The sequence below is a fragment of the Leptodactylus fuscus genome, unplaced genomic scaffold (genome assembly GCF_031893055.1).
Source record: "Leptodactylus fuscus isolate aLepFus1 unplaced genomic scaffold, aLepFus1.hap2 HAP2_SCAFFOLD_116, whole genome shotgun sequence".
NCBI lineage: Eukaryota > Metazoa > Chordata > Amphibia > Anura > Leptodactylidae > Leptodactylus > Leptodactylus fuscus.
Genome location: NW_027439989.1, coordinates 270,020 through 284,130, shown reverse-complemented (window position 1 = coordinate 284,130; position 14,111 = coordinate 270,020). Strand labels below are relative to the sequence as shown.

Sequence of the window (14,111 nt, the reverse complement as noted above, 5' to 3'; positions counted from 1 at the left end):
CATCTATATAGGGGGTGGAGCTCGCCGCTCCTGTACTCATACATGTACCAGACAGTCAGCAGGTAGGGGGCGCTGCTGAGTCCTGGGGTACATCTATATAGGGGGTGGAGCTCCTGTACTCATACATGTACCAGACAGTCAGCAGGTAGGGGGCGCTGCTGAGTCCTGGGGCACATCTATATAGGGGGTGGAGCTCGCCGCTCCTGTACTCATACATGTACCAGACAGGCAGCAGGTAGGGGGTGCTGCTGAGTCCTGGGGTACATCTATATAGGGGGTGGAGCTCCTGTACTCATACATGTACCAGACAGTCAGCAGGTAGGGGGCGCTGCTGAGTCCTGGGGTACATCTATATAGGGGGTGGAGCTCCTGTACTCATACATGTCCCAGACAGTCAGCAGGTAGATGGCGCTGCTGAGTCCTGGGGTACATCTATATAGGGGGTGGAGCTCGCCGCTCCTGCACTCATACATGTACCAGACAGGCAGCAGGTAGATGGCGCTGCTGAGTCCTGGGGTACATCTATATAGGGGGTGGAGCTCCTGCACTCATACATGTACCAGACAGTCAGCAGGTAGGGGGCGCTGCTGAGTCCTGGGGTACAACTATATAGGGGGTGGAGCTCCTGCACTCATACATGTACCAGACAGTCAGCAGGTAGATGGCGCTGCTGAGTCCTGGGGTACATCTATATAGGGGGTGGAGCTCCTGTACTCATACATGTACCAGACAGTCAGCAGGTAGATGGCGCTGCTGAGTCCTGGGGTACATCTATATAGGGGGTGGAGCTCCTGCACTCATACATGTACCAGACAGTCAGCAGGTAGATGGCGCTGCTGAGTCCTGGGGTACATCTATATAGGGGGTGGAGCTCCTGCACTCATACATGTACCAGACAGTCAGCAGGTAGATGGCGCTGCTGAGTCCCGGGGCACATCTATATAGGGGGTGGAGCTCGCCGCTCCTGCACTCATACATGTACCAGACAGGCAGCAGGTAGATGGCGCTGCTGAGTCCTGGGGCACATCTATATAGGGGGTGGAGCTCGCCGCTCCTGCACTCATACATGTACCAGACAGTCAGCAGGTAGATGGCGCTGCTGAGACCTGGGGTACATCTATATAGGGGGTGGAGCTCGCCGCTCCTGTACTCATACATGTACCAGACAGTCAGCAGGTAGGGGGCGCTGCTGAGTCCTGGGGTACATCTATATAGGGGGTGGAGCTCCTGCACTCATACATGTACCAGACAGTCAGCAGGTAGATGGCGCTGCTGAGTCCTGGGGTACATCTATATAGGGGGTGGAGCTCGCCGCTCCTGCACTCATACATGTACCAGACAGCAGGTAGATGGTGCTGCTGAGTCCTGGGGTACATCTATCTAGGGGGTGGAGCTCGCCGCTCCTGTACTCATACATGTCCCAGACAGTCAGCAGGTAGGGGGCGCTGCTGAGTCCTGGGGTACATCTATATAGGGGGTGGAGCTCCTGCACTCATACATGTACCAGACAGTCAGCAGGTAGATGGCGCTGCTGAGTCCTGGGGCACATTTATATAGGGGGTGAAGCTCCTGTACTCATACATGTAGCAGACAGTCAGCAGGTAGATGGCGCTGCTGAGTCCTGGGGTACATCTATATAGGGGGTGGAGCTCCTGTACTCATACATGTAGCAGACAGTCAGCAGGTAGATGGCGCTGCTGAGTCCTGGGGTACATCTATATAGGGGGTGGAGCTCCTGTACTCATACATGTACCAGACAGTCAGCAGGTAGATGGCGCTGCTGAGTCCTGGGGCACATCTATATAGGGGGTGGAGCTCGCCGCTCCTGCACTCATACATGTACCAGACAGTCAGCAGGTAGATGGCGCTGCTGAGTCCTGGGGTACATCTATATAGGGGGTGGAGCTCGCCGCTCCTGTACTCATACATGTACCAGACAGGCAGCAGGTAGATGGCGCTGCTGAGTCCTGGGGTACATCTATATAGGGGGTGGAGCTCGCCGCTCCTGCACTCATACATGTACCAGACAGTCAGCAGGTAGATGGCGCTGCTGAGTCCTGGGGTACATCTATATAGGGGGTGGAGCTCCTGTACTCATACATGTACCAGACAGTGAGCAGGTAGATGGCGCTGCTGAGTCCTGGGGTACATCTATATAGGGGGTGGAGCTCGCCGCTCCTGCACTCATACATGTACCAGACAGTCAGCAGGTAGATGGCGCTGCTGAGTCCTGGGGTACATCTATATAGGGGGTGGAGCTCCTGCACTCATACATGTACCAGACAGACAGCAGGTAGATGGCGCTGCTGAGTCCTGGGGTACATCTATATAGGGGGTGGAGCTCGCCGCTCCTGCACTCATACATGTCCCAGACAGGCAGCAGGTAGGGGGCGCTGCTGAGTCCTGGGGTACATCTATATAGGGGGTGGAGCTCCTGTACTCATACATGTACCAGACAGTCAGCAGGTAGATGGCGCTGCTGAGTCCTGGGGTACATCTATATAGGGGGTGGAGCTCGCCGCTCCTGTACTCATACATGTACCAGACAGTCAGCAGGTAGGGGGCGCTGATGAGTCCTGGGGTACATCTATATAGGGGGTGGAGCTCGCCGCTCCTGCACTCATACATGTACCAGACAGTCAGCAGGTAGATGGCGCTGCTGAGTCCTGGGGTACATCTATATAGGGGGTGGAGCTCCTGTACTCATACATGTACCAGATAGTCAGCAGGTAGGGGGCGCTGCTGAGTCCTGGGGCACATCTATATAGGGGGTGGAGCTCCTGCACTCATACATGTACCAGACAGCAGGTAGATGGCGCTGCTGAGTCCTGGGGTACATCTATATAGGGGGTGGAGCTCCTGTACTCATACATGTACCAGACAGTCAGCAGGTAGATGGCGCTGCTGAGTCCTGGGGTACATCTATATAGGGGGTGGAGCTCCTGTACTCATACATGTACCAGACAGTCAGCAGGTAGATGGCGCTGCTGAGTCCTGGGGTACATCTATATAGGGGGTGAAGCTCACCGCTCCTGTACTCATACATGTACCAGACAGTCAGCAGGTAGATGGCGCTGCTGAGTCCTGGGGTACATCTATATAGGGGGTGGAGCTCCTGTACTCATACCTGTACCAGACAGTCAGCAGGTAGGGGGCGCTGCTGAGTCCTGGGGCACATCTATATAGGGGGTGGAGCTCCTGTACTCATACATGTACCAGACAGTCAGCAGGTAGGGGGCGCTGCTGAGTCCTGGGGTACATCTATATAGGGGGTGGAGCTCCTGTACTCATACATGTACCAGACAGTCAGCAGGTAGATGGTGCTGCTGAGTCCTGGGGTACATCTATATTGGGGGTGGAGCTCGCCGCTCCTGCACTCATACATGTACCAGACAGTCAGCAGGTAGATGGCGCTGCTGAGTCCTGGGGTACATCTATATAGGGGGTGGAGCTCGCCGCTCCTGTACTCATACATGTACCAGACAGTCAGCAGGTAGATGGCGCTGCTGAGTCCTGGGGCACATCTATATAGGGGGTGGAGCTCGCCGCTCCTGCACTCATACATGTACCAGACAGTCAGCAGGTAGATGGCGCTGCTGAGTCCTGGGGTACATCTATATAGGGGGTGGAGCTCCTGTACTCATACATGTACCAGACAGTCAGCAGGTAGATGGCGCTGCTGAGTCCTGGGGTACATCTATATAGGGGGTGGAGCTCGCCGCTCCTGTACTCATACATGTCCCAGACAGTCAGCAGGTAGATGGCGCTGCTGAGTCCTGGGGTACATCTATATAGGGGGTGGAGCTCCTGTACTCATACATGTACCAGACAGTCAGCAGGTAGATGGCGCTGCTGAGTCCTGGGGTACATCTATATAGGGGGTGGAGCTCCTGCACTCATACATGTACCAGACAGTCAGCAGGTAGGGGGCGCTGCTGAGTCCTGGGGTACATCTATATAGGGGGTGGAGCTCGCCGCTCCTGCACTCATACATGTACCAGACAGTCAGCAGGTAGGGGGCGCTGCTGAGTCCTGGGGTACATCTATATAGGGGGTGGAGCTCGCCGCTCCTGCACTCATACATGTACCAGACAGTCAGCAGGTAGATGGCGCTGCTGAGTCCTGGGGTACATCTATATAGGGGGTGGAGCTCGCCGCTCCTGCACTCATACATGTACCAGACAGTCAGCAGGTAGGGGGCGCTGCTGAGTCCTGGGGTACATCTATATAGGGGGTGGAGCTCGCCGCTCCTGTACTCATACATGTACCAGACAGTCAGCAGGTAGATGGCGCTGCTGAGTCCTGGGGTACATCTATATAGGGGGTGGAGCTCGCCGCTCCTGTACTCATACATGTACCAGACAGTCAGCAGGTAGATGGCGCTGCTGAGTCCTGGGGTACATCTATATAGGGGGTGGAGCTCCTGCACTCATACATGTACCAGACAGTCAGCAGGTAGGGGGCGCTGCTGAGTCCTGGGGTACATCTATATAGGGGGTGGAGCTCGCCGCTCCTGCACTCATACATGTACCAGACAGTCAGCAGGTAGATGGCGCTGCTGAGTCCTGGGGTACATCTATATAGGGGGTGGAGCTCCTGTACTCATACATGTACCAGACAGTCAGCAGGTAGATGGCGCTGCTGAGTCCTGGGGTACATCTATATAGGGGGTGGAGCTCCTGTACTCATACATGTACCAGACAGTCAGCAGGTAGATGGCGCTGCTGAGTACTGGGGCACATCTATATAGGGGGTGGAGCTCCTGTACTCATACATGTACCAGACAGTCAGCAGGTAGGGGGCGCTGCTGAGTCCTGGGGTACATCTATATAGAGGGTGGAGCTCGCCGCTCCTGTACTCATACATGTACCAGACAGTCAGCAGGTAGGGGGCGCTGCTGAGTCCTGGGGTACATCTATATAGGGGGTGGAGCTCGCCGCTCCTGTACTCATACATGTACCAGACAGTCAGCAGGTAGGGGGCGCTGCTGAGTCCTGGGGTACATCTATATAGGGGGTGGAGCTCGCCGCTCCTGTACTCATACATGTCCCAGACAGGCAGCAGGTAGGGGGCGCTGCTGAGTCCTGGGGTACATCTATATAGGGGGTGGAGCTCGCCGCTCCTGTACTCATACATGTCCCAGACAGGCAGCAGGTAGATGGCGCTGCTGAGCCCTGGGGTACATCTATATAGGGGGTGGAGCTCCTGCACTCATACATGTACCAGACAGTCAGCAGGTAGATGGCGCTGCTGAGTCCTGGGGTACATCTATATAGGGGGTGGAGCTCCTGTACTCATACATGTACCAGACAGTCAGCAGGTAGATGGCGCTGCTGAGTCCTGGGGTACATCTATATAGGGGGTGGAGCTCCTGTACTCATACATGTACCAGACAGTCAGCAGGTAGATGGCGCTGCTGAGTCCTGGGGTACATCTATATAGGGGGTGGAGCTCGCCGCTCCTGCACTCATACATGTACCAGACAGGCAGCAGGTAGATGGCGCTGCTGAGTCCTGGGGTACATCTATATAGGGGGTGGAGCTCCTGTACTCATACATGTCCCAGACAGTCAGCAGGTAGATGGCGCTGCTGAGCCCTGGGGTACATCTATATAGGGGGTGGAGCTCCTGTACTCATACATGTACTAGACAGTCAGCAGGTAGGGGGCGCTGCTGAGTCCTGGGGTACATCTATATAGGGGGTGGAGCTCCTGTACTCATACATGTACCAGACAGTCAGCAGGTAGATGGCGCTGCTGAGTCCTGGGGTACATCTATATAGGGGGTGGAGCTCCTGTACTCATACATGTACCAGACAGTCAGCAGGTAGATGGCGCTGCTGAGTCCTGGGGTACATCTATATAGGGGGTGGAGCTCCTGTACTCATACATGTACCAGACAGTCAGCAGGTAGATGGCGCTGCTGAGTCCTGGGGTACATCTATATAGGGGGTGGAGCTCGCCGCTCCTGTACTCATACATGTCCCAGACAGTCAGCAGGTAGATGGCGCTGCTGAGTCCTGGGGTACATCTATATAGGGGGTGGAGCTCCTGTACTCATACATGTACCAGACAGTCAGCAGGTAGGGGGCGCTGCTGAGTCCTGGGGTACATCTATATAGGGGGTGGAGGTCGCCGCTCCTGTACTCATACATGTCCCAGACAGTCAGCAGGTAGATGGCGCTGCTGAGTCCTGGGGTACATCTATATAGGGGGTGGAGCTCTTGCACTCATACATGTACCAGACAGTCAGCAGGTAGGGGGCGCTGCTGAGTCCTGGGGTACATCTATATAGGGGGTGGAGCTCCTGTACTCATACATGTACCAGACAGTCAGCAGGTAGATGGCGCTGCTGAGTCCTGGGGTACATCTATATAGGGGGTGGAGCTCCTGCACTCATACATGTACCAAACAGCAGGTAGATGGCGCTGCTGAGTCCTGGGGTACATCTATATAGGGGGTGGAGCTCGCCGCTCCTGCACTCATACATGTACCAGACAGTCAGCAGGTAGATGGCGCTGCTGAGTCCTGGGGTACATCTATATAGGGGGTGGAGCTCCTGCACTCATACATGTACCAGACAGTCAGCAGGTAGATGGCGCTGCTGAGTCCTGGGGTACATCTATATAGGGGGTGGAGCTCGCCGCTCCTGTACTCATACATGTCCCAGACAGTCAGCAGGTAGATGGCGCTGCTGAGTCCTGGGGTACATCTATATAGGGGGTGGAGCTCCTGTACTCATACATGTACCAGACAGTCAGCAGGTAGGGGGCGCTGCTGAGTCCTGGGGTACATCTATATAGGGGGTGGAGGTCGCCGCTCCTGTACTCATACATGTCCCAGACAGTCAGCAGGTAGATGGCGCTGCTGAGTCCTGGGGTACATCTATATAGGGGGTGGAGCTCTTGCACTCATACATGTACCAGACAGTCAGCAGGTAGGGGGCGCTGCTGAGTCCTGGGGTACATCTATATAGGGGGTGGAGCTCCTGTACTCATACATGTACCAGACAGTCAGCAGGTAGATGGCGCTGCTGAGTCCTGGGGTACATCTATATAGGGGGTGGAGCTCCTGCACTCATACATGTACCAGACAGCAGGTAGATGGCGCTGCTGAGTCCTGGGGTACATCTATATAGGGGGTGGAGCTCGCCGCTCCTGCACTCATACATGTACCAGACAGTCAGCAGGTAGATGGCGCTGCTGAGTCCTGGGGTACATCTATATAGGGGGTGGAGCTCCTGCACTCATACATGTACCAGACAGTCAGCAGGTAGATGGCGCTGCTGAGTCCTGGGGTACATCTATATAGGGGGTGGAGCTCGCCGCTCCTGCACTCATACATGTACCAGACAGGCAGCAGGTAGATGGCGCTGCTGAGTCCTGGGGTACATCTATATAGGGGGTGGAGCTCGCCGCTCCTGTACTCATACATGTACCAGACAGTCAGCAGGTAGGGGGCGCTGCTGAGTCCTGGGGTACATCTATATAGGGGGTGGAGCTCCTGTACTCATACATGTACCAGACAGGCAGCAGGTAGATGGCGCTGCTGAGTCCTGGGGTACATCTATATAGGGGGTGGAGCTCCTGTACTCATACATGTACCAGACAGGCAGCAGGTAGATGGCGCTGCTGAGTCCTGGGGTACATCTATATAGGGGGTGGAGCTCGCCGCTCCTGTACTCATACATGTCCCAGACAGGCAGCAGGTAGCGGGTGCTGCTGAGTCCTGGGGTACATCTATATAGGGGGTGGAGCTCGCTGCTCCTGCACTCATACATGTCCCAGACAGTCAGCAGGTAGATGGCGCTGCTGAGTCCTGGGGCACATCTATATAGGGGGTGGAGCTCGCCGCTCCTGTACTCATACATGTCCCAGACAGTCAGCAGGTAGATGGCGCTGCTGAGTCCTGGGGTACATCTATATAGGGGGTGGAGCTCCTGTACTCATACATGTCCCAGACAGTCAGCAGGTAGGGGGCGCTGCTGAGACCTGGGGTACATCTATATAGGGGGTGGAGCTCCTGTACTCATACATGTACCAGACAGGCAGCAGGTAGATGGCGCTGCTGAGTCCTGGGGTACATCTATATAGGGGGTGGAGCTCGCCGCTCCTGTACTCATACATGTCCCAGACAGGCAGCAGGTAGCGGGTGCTGCTGAGTCCTGGGGTACATCTATATAGGGGGTGGAGCTCCTGTACTCATACATGTACCAGACAGTCAGCAGGTAGATGGCGCTGCTGAGTCCTGGGGTACATCTATATAGGGGGTGGAGCTCGCCGCTCCTGTACTCATACATGTACCAGACAGTCAGCAGGTAGATGGCGCTGCTGAGTCCTGGGGTACATCTATATAGGGGGTGGAGCTCGCCGCTCCTGCACTCATACATGTCCCAGACAGTTAGCAGGTAGGGGGCGCTGCTGAGACCTGGGGTACATCTATATAGGGGGTGGAGCTCCTGTACTCATACATGTACCAGACAGTCAGCAGGTAGATGGCGCTGCTGAGTCCTGGGGTACATCTATATAGGGGATGGAGCTCCTGTACTCATACATGTACCAGACAGTCAGCAGGTAGATGGCGCTGCTGAGTCCTGGGGCACATCTATATAGGGGGTGGAGCTCCTGTACTCATACATGTACCAGACAGTCAGCAGGTAGATGGCGCTGCTGAGTCCTGGGGTACATCTATATAGGGGGTGGAGCTCGCCGCTCCTGCACTCATACATGTACCAGACAGTCAGCAGGTAGATGGCGCTGCTGAGTCCTGGGGTACATCTATATAGGGGGTGGAGCTCCTGTACTCATACATGTCCCAGACAGGCAGCAGGTAGGGGGCGCTGCTGAGTCCTGGGGTACATCTATATAGGGGGTGGAGCTCCTGTACTCATACATGTCCCAGACAGTCAGCAGGTAGGGGGCGCTGCTGAGTCCTGGGGTACATCTATATAGGGGGTGGAGCTCCTGTACTCATACATGTCCCAGACAGGCAGCAGGTAGATGGCGCTGCTGAGTCCTGGGGTACATCTATATAGGGGGTGGAGCTCCTGTACTCATACATGTACCAGACAGTCAGCAGGTAGATGGCGCTGCTGAGTCCTGGGGTACATCTATATAGGGGGTGGAGCTCCTGTACTCATACATGTACCAGACAGTCAGCAGGTAGATGGCGCTGCTGAGTCCTGGGGTACATCTATATAGGGGGTGGAGCTCGCCGTTCCTGCACTCATACATGTACCAGACAGTCAGCAGGTAGATGGCGCTGCTGAGTCCTGGGGTACATCTATATAGGGGGTGGAGCTCCTGTACTCATACATGTCCCAGACAGGCAGCAGGTAGGGGGCGCTGCTGAGTCCTGGGGTACATCTATATAGGGGGTGGAGCTCCTGCACTCATACATGTACCAGACAGTCAGCAGGTAGATGGCGCTGCTGAGTCCTGGGGTACATCTATATAGGGGGTGGAGCTCCTGCACTCATACATGTACCAGACAGTCAGCAGGTAGATGGCGCTGCTGAGTCCTGGGGCACATCTATATAGGGGGTGGAGCTCCTGTACTCATACATGTACCAGACAGTCAGCAGGTAGATGGCGCTGCTGAGTCCTGGGGTACATCTATATAGGGGGTGGAGCTCCTGTACTCATACATGTACCAGACAGTCAGCAGGTAGATGGCGCTGCTGAGTCCTGGGGTACATCTATATAGGGGGTGGAGCTCGCCGCTCTTGCACTCATACATGTACCAGACAGTCAGCAGGTAGATGGCGCTGCTGAGTCCTGGGGTACATCTATATAGGGGGTGGAGCTCCTGCACTCATACATGTACCAGACAGTCAGCAGGTAGATGGCGCTGCTGAGTCCTGGGGCACATCTATATAGGGGGTGGAGCTCCTGCACTCATACATGTACCAGACAGTCAGCAGGTAGATGGCGCTGCTGAGTCCTGGGGTACATCTATATAGGGGGTGGAGCTCCTGTACTCATACATGTACCAGACAGTCAGCAGGTAGATGGCGCTGCTGAGTCCTGGGGTACATCTATATAGGGGGTGGAGCTCACTGCTCCTGCACTCATACATGTACCAGACAGTCAGCAGGTAGATGGCGCTGCTGAGTCCTGGGGCACATCTATATAGGGGGTGGAGCTCACTGCTCCTGCACTCATACATGTACCAGACAGTCAGCAGGTAGATGGCGCTGCTGAGTCCTGGGGTACATCTATATAGGGGGTGGAGCTCCTGCACTCATACATGTACCAGACAGTCAGCAGGTAGGGGGCGCTGCTGAGTCCTGGGGCACATCTATATAGGGGGTGGAGCTCCTGCACTCATACATGTACCAGACAGTCAGCAGGTAGATGGCGCTGCTGAGTCCTGGGGTACATCTATATAGGGGGTGGAGCTCGCTGCTCCTGCACTCATACATGTCCCAGACAGGCAGCAGGTAGGGGGCGCTGCTGAGTCCTGGGGTACATCTATATAGGGGGTGGAGCTCCTGCACTTATACATGTACCAGACAGTCAGCAGGTAGATGGCGCTGCTGAGTCCTGGGGCACATCTATATAGGGGGTGGAGCTCACCGCTCCTGTACTCATACATGTCCCAGACAGTCAGCAGGTAGATGGCGCTGCTGAGTCCTGGAGTACATCTATATAGGGGGTGGAGCTCCTGTACTCATACATGTACCAGACAGTCAGCAGGTAGATGGCGCTGCTGAGTCCTGGGGTACATCTATATAGGGGGTGGAGCTCCTGTACTCATACATGTACCAGACAGTCAGCAGGTAGGGGGCGCTGCTGAGTCCTGGGGCACATCTATATAGGGGGTGGAGCTCGCCGCTCCTGCACTCATACATGTACCAGACAGTCAGCAGGTAGATGGCGCTGCTGAGTCCTGGGGTACATCTATATAGGGGGTGGAGCTCGCCGCTCCTGCACTCATACATGTACCAGACAGTCAGCAGGTAGATGGCGCTGCTGAGTCCTGGGGTACATCTATATAGGGGGTGGAGCTCACCGCTCCTGTACTCATACATGTACCAGACAGTCAGCAGGTAGATGGCGCTGCTGAGTCCTGGGGTACATCTATATAGGGGGTGGAGCTCGCCGCTCCTGTACTCATACATGTACCAGACAGTCAGCAGGTAGATGGCGCTGCTGAGTCCTGGGGCACATCTATATAGGGGGTGGAGCTCGCCGCTCCTGTACTCATACATGTACCAGACAGTCAGCAGGTAGGGGGCGCTGCTGAGTCCTGGGGTACATCTATATAGGGGGTGGAGCTCCTGTACTCATACATGTACCAGACAGTCAGTAGGTAGATGGCGCTGCTGAGTCCTGGGGTACATCTATATAGGGGGTGGAGCTCGCCTCTCCTGTACTCATACATGTACCAGACAGTCAGCAGGTAGGGGGTGCTGCTGAGTCCTGGGGTACATCTATATAGGGGGTGGAGCTCACCGCTCCTGCACTCATACATGTACCAGACAGTCATCAGGTAGATGGCGCTGCTGAGTCCTGGGGTACATCTATATAGTGGGTGGAGCTCGCCGCTCCTGTACTCATACATGTACCAGACAGTCAGCAGGTAGATGGCGCTGCTGAGTCCTGGGGTACATCTATATAGGGGGGTGGAGCTCGCCGCTCCTGCACTCATACATGTACCAGACAGTCAGCAGGTAGATGGCGCTGCTGAGTCCTGGGGTACATCTATATAGGGGGTGGAGCTCCTGTACTCATACATGTACCAGACAGTCAGCAGGTAGATGGCGCTGCTGAGTCCTGGGGTACATCTATATAGGGGGTGGAGCTCACTGGTAGATCTTCCTCCTGTATTTCTGATGTATTGGACTGAATTGTGACCTCTGACCAATCAGGGAGAAGATGTGACTGATATTAAAGCGGAGGCTGAAGAAGAGAGGCTGAGGGGCCATCACCTGTGTAAGAGGGAAGTGGAGGAGGAGACTCCGGGAGGTGTCACCACAGGTACGGTATAGTGTACGGTATAGTGAGTAGAGGAGATTGCGGGAGGTGTTAGCACAGGTACGGTATAGTGTACGGTATAGTGAGTAGGGGAGATTGCGGGAGGTGTTAGCACAGGTACGGTATAGTGTACGGTATAGTGAGTAGAGGAGATTGCGGGAGGTGTCACCACAGGTACGGTATAGTGTACGGTATAGTGTGCGGTATAGTGAGTAGAGGATTGTACTGCCTGACAGCTCCGAGCTCCATATTACTGGTAGTAAAGGGTTACATTGGTCGTTGGCAGGACGAGTCCATGAATGTGGGGGTAATGATGGAAGCCGCGATAGTGAGGAGTGAATCAGATACGCGGCTACTATACTGTGTATATGGGATTGGATAAGCCATTGGCCTGGGGTAATAGTGACCTAGTAAGGGTTCAGGGGTGCTGGGGTAATAGTGACCTAGTAAGGGTTCAGGGGTGCTGGGGTAATAGTGACCTAGTAAGGGTTCAGGGGTGCTGGGGTAATAGTGACCTAGTAAGGGTTCAGGGGTGCTGGGGTAATAGTGACCTAGTAAGGGTTCAGGGGTGCTGGGGTAATAGTGACCTAGTAAGGGTTCAGGGGTGCTGGGGTAATAGTGACCTAGTAAGGGTTCAGGGGTGCTGGGGTAATAGTGACCTAGTAAGGGTTCAGGGGTGCTGGGGTAATAGTGACCTAGTAAGGGTTCAGGGGTGCTGGGGTAATAGTGACCTAGTAAGGGTTCAGGGGTGCTGGGGTAATAGTGACCTAGTAAGGGTTCCAGGGGTGCTGGGGTAATAGTGACCTAGTAAGGGTTCAGGGGTGCTGGGGTAATAGTGACCTAGTAAGGGTTCCAGGGGTGCTGGGGTAATAGTGACCTAGTAAGGGTTCAGGGATGCTGGGGTAATAGTGACCTAGTAAGGGTTCAGGGGTGCTGGGGTAATAGTGACCTAGTAAGGGTTCAGGGGTGCTGGGGTAATAGTGACCTAGTAAGGGTTCAGGGGTGCTGGGGTAATAGTGACCTAGTAAGGGTTCAGGGGTGCTGGGGTAATAGTGACCTAGTAAGGGTTCAGGGGTGCTGGGGTAATAGTGACCTAGTAAGGGTTCAGGGGTGCTGTGGTAATAGTGACCTAGTAAGGGTTCAGGGGTGCTGGGGTAATAGTGACCTAGTAAGGGTTCAGGGGTGCTGGGGTAATAGTGACCTAGTAAGGGTTCAGGGGTGCTGGGGTAATAGTGACCTAGTAAGGGTTCAGGGGTGCTGGGGTAATAGTGACCTAGTAAGGGTTCCAGGGGTGCTGGGGTAATAGTGACCTAGTAAGGGTTCAGGGGTGCTGGGGTAATAGTGACCTAGTAAGGGTTCCAGGGGTGCTGGGGTAATAGTGACCTAGTAAGGGTTCCAGGGGTGCTGGGGTAATAGTGACCTAGTAAGGGTTCAGGGGTGCTGGGGTAATAGTGACCTAGTAAGGGTTCAGGGGTGCTGGGGTAATAGTGACCTAGTAAGGGTTCCAGGGGTGCTGGGGTAATAGTGACCTAGTAAGGGTTCAGGGGTGCTGGGGTAATAGTGACCTAGTAAGGGTTCAGGGGTGCTGGGGTAATAGTGACCTAGTAAGGGTTCAGGGGTGCTGGGGTAATAGTGAGCTAGTAAGGGTTCAGGGGTGCTGGGGTAATAGTGACCTAGTAAGGGTTCAGGGGTGCTGGGGTAATAGTGACCTAGTAAGGGTTCAGGGGTGCTGGGGTAATAGTGACCTAGTAAGGGTTCAGGGGTGCTGGGGTAATAGTGACCTAGTAAGGGTTCCAGGGGTGCTGGGGTAATAGTGACCTAGTAAGGGTTCAGGGGTGCTGGGGTAATAGTGACCTAGTAAGGGTTCAGGGGTGCTGGGGTAATAGTGACCTAGTAAGGGTTCAGGGGTGCTGGGGTAATAGTGACCTAGTAAGGGTTCAGGGGTGCTGGGGTAATAGTGACCTAGTAAGGGTTCAGGGGTGCTGGGGTAATAGTGACCTAGTAAGGGTTCAGGGGTGCTGGGGTAATAGTGACCTAGTAAGGGTTCAGGGGTGCTGTGGTAATAGTGACCTAGTAAGGGTTCCAGGGGTGCTGGGGTAATAGTGACCTAGTAAGGGTTCAGGGGTGCTGGGGTA

The 14,111-nt window shown here is 55.0% G+C and overlaps 1 protein-coding gene across 1 annotated transcript in view; it reads left to right on the top strand.

Annotated features, from left to right (window-relative positions):
* Positions 1 to 11,877: 11,877 nt before the first annotated feature.
* LOC142186770 (uncharacterized) overlaps positions 11,878 to 14,111 on the top strand; it is a 74,015-nt gene continuing 71,781 nt past the window's right edge. The window contains exon 1 of the mRNA XM_075261360.1: positions 11,878 to 11,979. The gene's annotated coding sequence lies outside the window, so the exon portion shown is untranslated. The remainder of the gene's footprint in view (positions 11,980 to 14,111) is intronic.